The sequence below is a fragment of the Pimephales promelas genome, chromosome 16, assembly GCF_988280905.1.
Source record: "Pimephales promelas chromosome 16, fPimPro1.hap1.1, whole genome shotgun sequence".
NCBI lineage: Eukaryota > Metazoa > Chordata > Actinopteri > Cypriniformes > Leuciscidae > Pimephales > Pimephales promelas.
In genome coordinates, this window is record NC_142784.1 from 32825983 (window position 1) to 32833482 (window position 7500).

The 7500-nt window shown below is 34.1% G+C and overlaps 1 protein-coding gene across 1 annotated transcript in view; it reads right to left on the reverse strand.

Moving 5' to 3' along the window:
- Positions 1 to 7500, reverse strand: part of dync2h1 (dynein cytoplasmic 2 heavy chain 1) — a 120925-nt gene that overhangs the window by 27713 nt on the left and 85712 nt on the right. The gene's annotated exons all lie outside the window — the stretch shown is intronic.

Sequence of the window (7500 nt, forward strand, 5' to 3'; positions counted from 1 at the left end):
TGTGCTACATAAATCATACTACGGTTCATAATAAAAACATAAACTAAAGTAAATGAATGCAAGCTAAACTTATAAATGTTAAAATAGGGTTAAAAATAAAATACAACACAATAAAAATACAATAAAATAAAATAAATACAAACTTATATATTACAAAAGGGTTAAAAATATAATCTAATAAAATGTTCATTTATTCAACCTAAAATGTTAAAAGTTTCAAGAAGGTTAAAAAAATTCAATTAAAACTTGAAATGTTGCAAAATATTAAAATTAAATAAAATTAAATAAATGGGTAATTTATTACAGCTTGAAATGTTGCAACAGGGATAAAAAATATTAAAATAAAATAAAATAAATGGGTCATTTATTACAACTTGAAATGTAAAATGTTACAACAGGGATTAAAAAAATAGAATAAAATAAAAAAATAAAAAAGTTTATTTATACAACTTGGCATGTTAAATGATATAATAAGGTTCATAATAAAGAAAAATGTATACAAATTGAAATGTTCATAATACAAATTCTAGTAAGACAAATGTATATAAACTGAAAGGTTAAATATTACAAAAGGGTTTAAATATAATCAAATAAAATGTTCATTTATACAACCTAAAATGTTAAAAGTTTCAATAAGGTTAAAAAAAATGAAACTAAAACTTAAAAAAAATATTAAAATTAAATAAAATAAAATAAATTGGCAATTTATTACAACTTAATATGTTGCAACAGGGATAAAAAAAATATTAAAATAAAATAAAATAAAATAAATGGGTCATTTATTACAACTTGAAATGTGAAATGTTACAACAGGGATTAAAAAAAATAGAATAAAATAAAAAATAAAAAGTTAATTTATACAACTCGGCATGTTAAATGTCATAATAAGGTTCATAATAAAGAAAAATGTATACAAATTAAAATGTTCACAATACAAATTCTAGTAAGACAAATAAAATAAAAAAAATAAAAAAAATAAAATAAATGGGTAATTTATTACAACTTAAAATTTTGATAAAAAATTGAATAAAATAAAAAATTAAAAGTTAATTTATACAACTTGGCATGTTCATAATAAAGAAAAAATGATACAAATTAAAATGTTCACAATACAAATTCTAGTAAGACAAATGTATACAAACTGAAAGGTTAAATGTTATAACTAGAAATAATAAAAGTTCATAATAAAATAAAAATAAATGTACCAAGCATTAACCAATCCACCCAAACGCACTATGTTATTAGTGGCGTCTGTATCAGCACTCACAGTAACTCCTCATGGCAGAGTCTTCTGCTATTCAGGACACACTTAAAGATTTACTGGGTTCTGCTTTAATTCCTAATGACGCCACATCACAGCTAATGGCAGGGGATTCATGCAGAATAATATTATTTATTTTAGCGATGTAATAATTATAGCATCAGCGTAACCCTGCAAGCGAACCCATTCGCTCTAGAGGGATGTTTCGTCTCGACATTTAAAGCTCATTTACCACAGAAAAGAGAAGGAAAAGACAGATCGGATCATGACAAACACAAAAACAGACGAGAGAGGAACAGAAGGACCCCTGCGTGAAGGGTAATTAACACCGTAAGGAGTTTTCAGCAGCAAAGAACGTCCTGTAAGAGGTGTGTGTGTGTGTGAGAGAGCCTCGGGGAGACAGACTGTGTGTGTGTGTGTGTGTGTCGTCTCAGACCTGGACATGTCGAGCCTTCTGCAGGCGCTTTTAGGAGAAAACTGTCTGTGTTGTTCACAGGAAAACCTACAGTTCTGATTATATCCACGCAAGCGAGACGGTGGTCATCAGGAGAGCTGATAGCCTTCATCAACTACACACACACACACACACACACACACACACACAAAGTGACGAGTGGCGCTCGTGCTGATTTCAGTCTCTGCCAGAGATGTTCACAAGTCATTTTTTGGAAGTCCAAGTCAAGTCTCAAGTCTTAAATTATTAGTCATTATCTAATTAAATATATGCAAATTTGCATATACTATATATATATATATATATATATATATATATATATATATAATAAAAAAAAACGAAATCTGAGTAGCCTATTAGATAAAGCCAGGTTTAAAATTTTTTTTTAATCGTGTTCACATAAAAAATAGATATTTATGGATATCTACTTTTGTTATCCTGTAATCAGATAGCCTTAAATAGATTTTAGAAAAACAATGTTATATAAATCAAGCTAGGAATAATATATTTACAAATCCATCTCTAATAGTCTTCATAATAAAACTAGGTACAAGACTTGAAAGTTTGGTGTATATAGGTGCTACTGAAGTGGAGATTTCTTGGAGTTTGAGAGAAAAGTCATTTTGAGAAAACGCAAAACGGGCTCTAAAGATTTGCATCAGGCCAATGAGATTGCTCATTTAGAGTTAAATCCCCCCTTTAACTTTCGCGATTGGGTGCTGATTAAAAGGAAATGACCATATTTGGATCCGACAACATTGTACAGGAGAGAGATAGAGAGATCTTTCTAATTGTGTCTGTGATGACGGTGCAGATCGCGGAGCAGCGGGATGATTTACAATGCCAACTTTTGTTGAATTTGTGAGAAATCTACAGACGCAAAGTCAATGGAGATGGTTGGATTGTTTTCCCCCGCTGTGGGCGTGGCCTAAATACGCTCTGTCTCAGGCACAGTGTGAAAAAGGGCGGGGGACATGCAGCTTATCATACGCTTCCCCAACGTATGCGCCAATAAAAGAAAATAGAAATACATTAAAATGAATTTAGATTTAAAAAGCAACAATTGCATGAAAACAGGTTGTTGACGAGTCTTTTGGGTCAAGTCTGAAGTCAGCTCGAGTCCCCATCTCTGGTCTCTGCTGCCTCTCGATATGATGACGATTCATGACTCCATTCATCTCCGAGAGTCATACATGAGCATTTTACCGTTTAATTTGAGAAAAACTATCGTCATGTCATACAACTATGTCTCCATTACTTAAAAATACTTCTACTACTACTAGGGCTGGGTATTTACACAAATTTCACAATTCGATTCGATTTCGATTCACAAGCTTGCAATTCAATTCGATTTCGATTCGATATTGATTATTTTGGATATCAGTTACAATAAATGGCAAATTTTCTCAAGGAAATCAAATCTCTTAACTAATGCTGTAAACTATGGAAGTCAGTTGTAGCCTATAGGCTTCATTAGCCTAATATGAAGGTAATAATGAACTGTTTTGTAGCTATACAAACACTTAAATTACACTTTTATTTATTTTTATAATAAGAAGATTATATGAAATATAAACATTTAAATGGTGACTGTCATAAAAACTTGCCAGATTTATTCAAATATGCATTAAATATTGAAGAACATTGAGATTATAATGCATATGTAATATGGTGTATATATTTAGCAAAATGCTCCTCTCTAGAGTTATTTTTTCTAGCTGACTAACGAGTTTATGTGGGTTTTCTGAGGTAAATATGACGATACATTGATTACAAGCTGTTTAACTGACGCCTTTCCACGGTTGAAACGCTGATTGAGTGAATCAATGTGACATGATCCGGATTTGGATAAGTTGTACTGTATCTTTAACACACTTTCAGATGCTCGTTCATGTTTAACTGGTATTATTAAGCCGGAAGAGAGATCAGCGCTGCTGCTTCTCCAGAGCGATCTCACGCCACAGCGACAAAACGCTATTTATGTTTTTGAATTTTTAAAGAAAATGGACGTAATTTGAAAATTGAGACTTTGTTTCATATCAATAGTAACAAAGGACAAAGATTATTGCGATTTTTTTGGATGCGCGCAGCCGCGATACAATGATCCATTCATTCAAATGAAACAGGATGACTAATCGATTCTTGAGATTTAAGAATCGATATCGGTTCGTAAAAATGAGAATCGATTAATATCGAGAAATCGATATTTATTACCCAGCCCTAAGTACTACTAATAATAATGTGTGCGTAGAAGGTTGCGTACTTTTTACTTGTTTTTTTATAAGCAATATTTCTCAATATCATCAATATTTTCATTTAAACAGCACGTAGCCTTCAATGCTTTCATGAATTTACTTTAATAAATAATAAAGTCATTGAATTGAATTTAATAGTTTCTTAAAATAGTTAAATAAATTGGAAAAATAGTTCAAACTGATTTTGCTGTGGTACTGAAATTGGTACCGAGAACCGTAAAATTTTAATGGTATCGGTACCGACTACTGGAATTTTGGTACTGTGACATCAAACCGAGACCGCAGACAGACGGACCAATAAGAGTTCAAAATATATCCCAGTCCCCCATAGTCCTCCTCTCTGAAATCAATAGTGTTTGGAAAAATGAATTATAGGGTACACTGGAAACGCTAATCACAGACTAACCGATGGTTCGCCCTTGGACTAAATGTCTTGCATACTAAACCACAGTCACTGGCAAGCAAGCAAGCCATTTTATTTGCTAATTAGGCAATTAATTTGACTGAATGTGGCAGCGGAACCGCCGGTGAAGGCAAAACTGCTGTATTATCAGTAACGAGACCCGTGTGTGTGTGTGTGTGTGAGGGATGGAGACAGGGAGAGTGTTGGGAAATGAGAAGGCTGCTGTTCACACTGATGATTTGTGAGCAGTTTCCAGGACTCTAAGGTTACACATCATCACCCAGCATGAACCCACAACTGAGGATTTAATGCCAGCTGTCTGTGGGTTTGGGTAACATCGAAACAAATGCGCCACCGTTTCTACCAGAAGATTATTATTTGTATTATTTTACAATATATCTGTATTTTATTATGTTGCATATATAAATAAACACACATGCAAGTGTATGTTTAAGAAAAATGTGTTATTTACATATAAAACATGCATACTCAATGTCCGCCACACCAAAAATCATCCCGTGCACACTATTGTGTTATTGTTAAGCCAAACTGAAGGCAAAGCACCATTAACCCCTTAACTGTCACCCCCCCTTTTTGAGAATGGGGGTTAAAATGCTCTATTCACACTTAAATGGTAGTAATTCAATAATGCTTTGGAATATATACCCAAGTTTGGTCTTGTTTTAAAGAAAACACTCAGCAGATTATTGCTGAAGTGAAAACACTTTAAAAAATAAAGTATGAAAAAGTTTTAATTCACAGTAAATCAAATATACTGTACTAAATTTTTTTTTTATTTTATATAAAATTTTTAAGGTTTTTTATAAAGTAACATTTTTTTATAAAGTTTTATTTTACAAAATAGATTTTACTCTAAAATTACTATAAAATCAAAGCCAAAAATCTAACCAAGTTATGTTCCAAATTTGAAGTTGATATCACAAAAATTGAAGTTCCCATGAGATTTTGTTTAGGCGTAGTACCAAAAATAGCCACCGGGTAAATAGCCAACAATATATAATTTGTCATAATTAGATTAGGATTTAATAGAAATATAGTGAAGTAAAATTAGGCGGTGACAGTTAAGGGGTTAAAATTTTCGTGCACTATATCTCAAGACTATTTGATAGCATAATGTGAGGTAAAAATGAGTATTTAAGGCGTTAAGTCAAAGTTAATAGAAACTCATCTCTCCTCCGTCATTCCCCATTCAGCATTTAAACAGCGCGTCGTGTTCGGTAACGACACTCTTCAAGATCACTGTTCCCACTATTATGCTTTATTTGTAGATAAAGGTCTACGGTTTACATAAAATAACTATCTCGCTGGAGTTTATAGCTCTTTCTAAATCATATTCCTCTCTCCCGGCAAGATTACAGCACTGGAGTAGAGAGAGCTATGAAACAAATCTGTTGCTGAAATATTTTGTCCCGTTGCTTTTATGAACTCTCTATGGGCTTCTCCCTCGACTTTATGCCTCCATGTCCACCCGACTGCCTCATAGACAGTAAAAGATTGCCCGTGAGCTTCTCCTCATGTTTATACGGTAATGTCTCTATCGTGCGACAGAGTCGAGTGTTATGACGCGATCGTTAGCCTATTTTTACAAAAACGGCTTCTACTGAGCCATAACGTGAGATACAAGGTAGGGCTGTCAATCTTCCTCTATAATAATATTCGAATTCCATTCCTTATTTTATGTAATGTTCGAATAATATTTGAATACTAAATGCTCAAATTTATCCTATTATTAATATTTACGACATTACACATTCTTATGGATCGTCAATGCCACTATAGCCTATGGTTGTTGTTACACGTTCGGCCCACTAGAGGGACATCTAACATTACTACAATAAACATTTAGGGGCTGTTTACACCTGGCCACTTCATGCGTTTTCTCAGATCGGATAGCTCTGATTTATCAAAATGATTCCCCTTACACCTGGTCACATAAACGTGTTTTCAGATATAAATCCGATCTTCAATTCCCACGCTATATACAGATGTAATGAAGTGCACGTCACTGAAAGCAACAGATTTGAGCTGGATTTTATTAATCATCGGCTTATTTCAAAATCAGCAAAGACAGCAATAAGGAAGAGCGGCAACAGCCCCAGTAATATCATTTCATTCCTTTACTTTTGGTAGTGTTAAGCGTCTGCGACTTACTTTCACTTTGATTTGCGATAGATTGCGGCGCGTTGGCTTGATGAATAGGGGCTCAGATCTGAGGTGATGTGATCGTCATATCGCGTCGGAAGTTCCGGGAGTCTCCCGCATATTGATAGCGTCTCTCTGCCGCAAATTAGTTAAAATCTCCCGGAATCCGTGCATAACATACATAGCGCGCGGCGCGTGCATGGCAGAGAGGGAGTGAACGAGACCTTGCGAATGTGCCACGCGAAAGATAGTCCCGCGCTCTCCTATTGTTAATAAGAAAGATAAGGGGCCGTTTACACCTGGTCACTTCGGAAGTATATATTTATTTTTAAATATATATAAAAGCAATACTCGAATAGTAACTTTAGCATTCGAATAGTATTGATTTTTTTTTTTATCTTCGAATTATAATCGAATTTCGGAATTCGTTCCAACAGCCCTAATACAAGGTAATGGAGCCTTTTATACATTGTCGTATTTCTTTAGAAATAAATAATAGACAAATGTAGTCTTTAAACGCCTCAGATGTAAAGATATTCACTAACGCCAAAATGAATGGGAGTCAATGGAATGCTAACAGCAGGTGAAGGCTCGCTAGCTAATGGTGGCGCACAGGGAGGCTTCAGTTTCCGGCTGGTGATTACACCCTTGTTTGCCGCTCTAAATCGAAGCGTTTTGTATTATAATACTTTAGGGAAGGTTAAACACATGGGTCAAGGGGGCGTGGCCAATGGAATAACTAAGCTTATTAGGATTTTTTTTGAAAAATAAATAAATAAATAATTCCCCTAAAACGCATTGTGCACCCCAAACCGTATGGCCAAACTGGTAGGCCTCAACTTGAGGAGAACATATCAGAGTACTAGCCTGATTGGCCCATAGGTGGCGCTACAGCGACCAAAATTACTAAATTGCTCATAACTCCTCGACCGTTTGACTCTTAAAAATGTTGTCCAAAACCTAC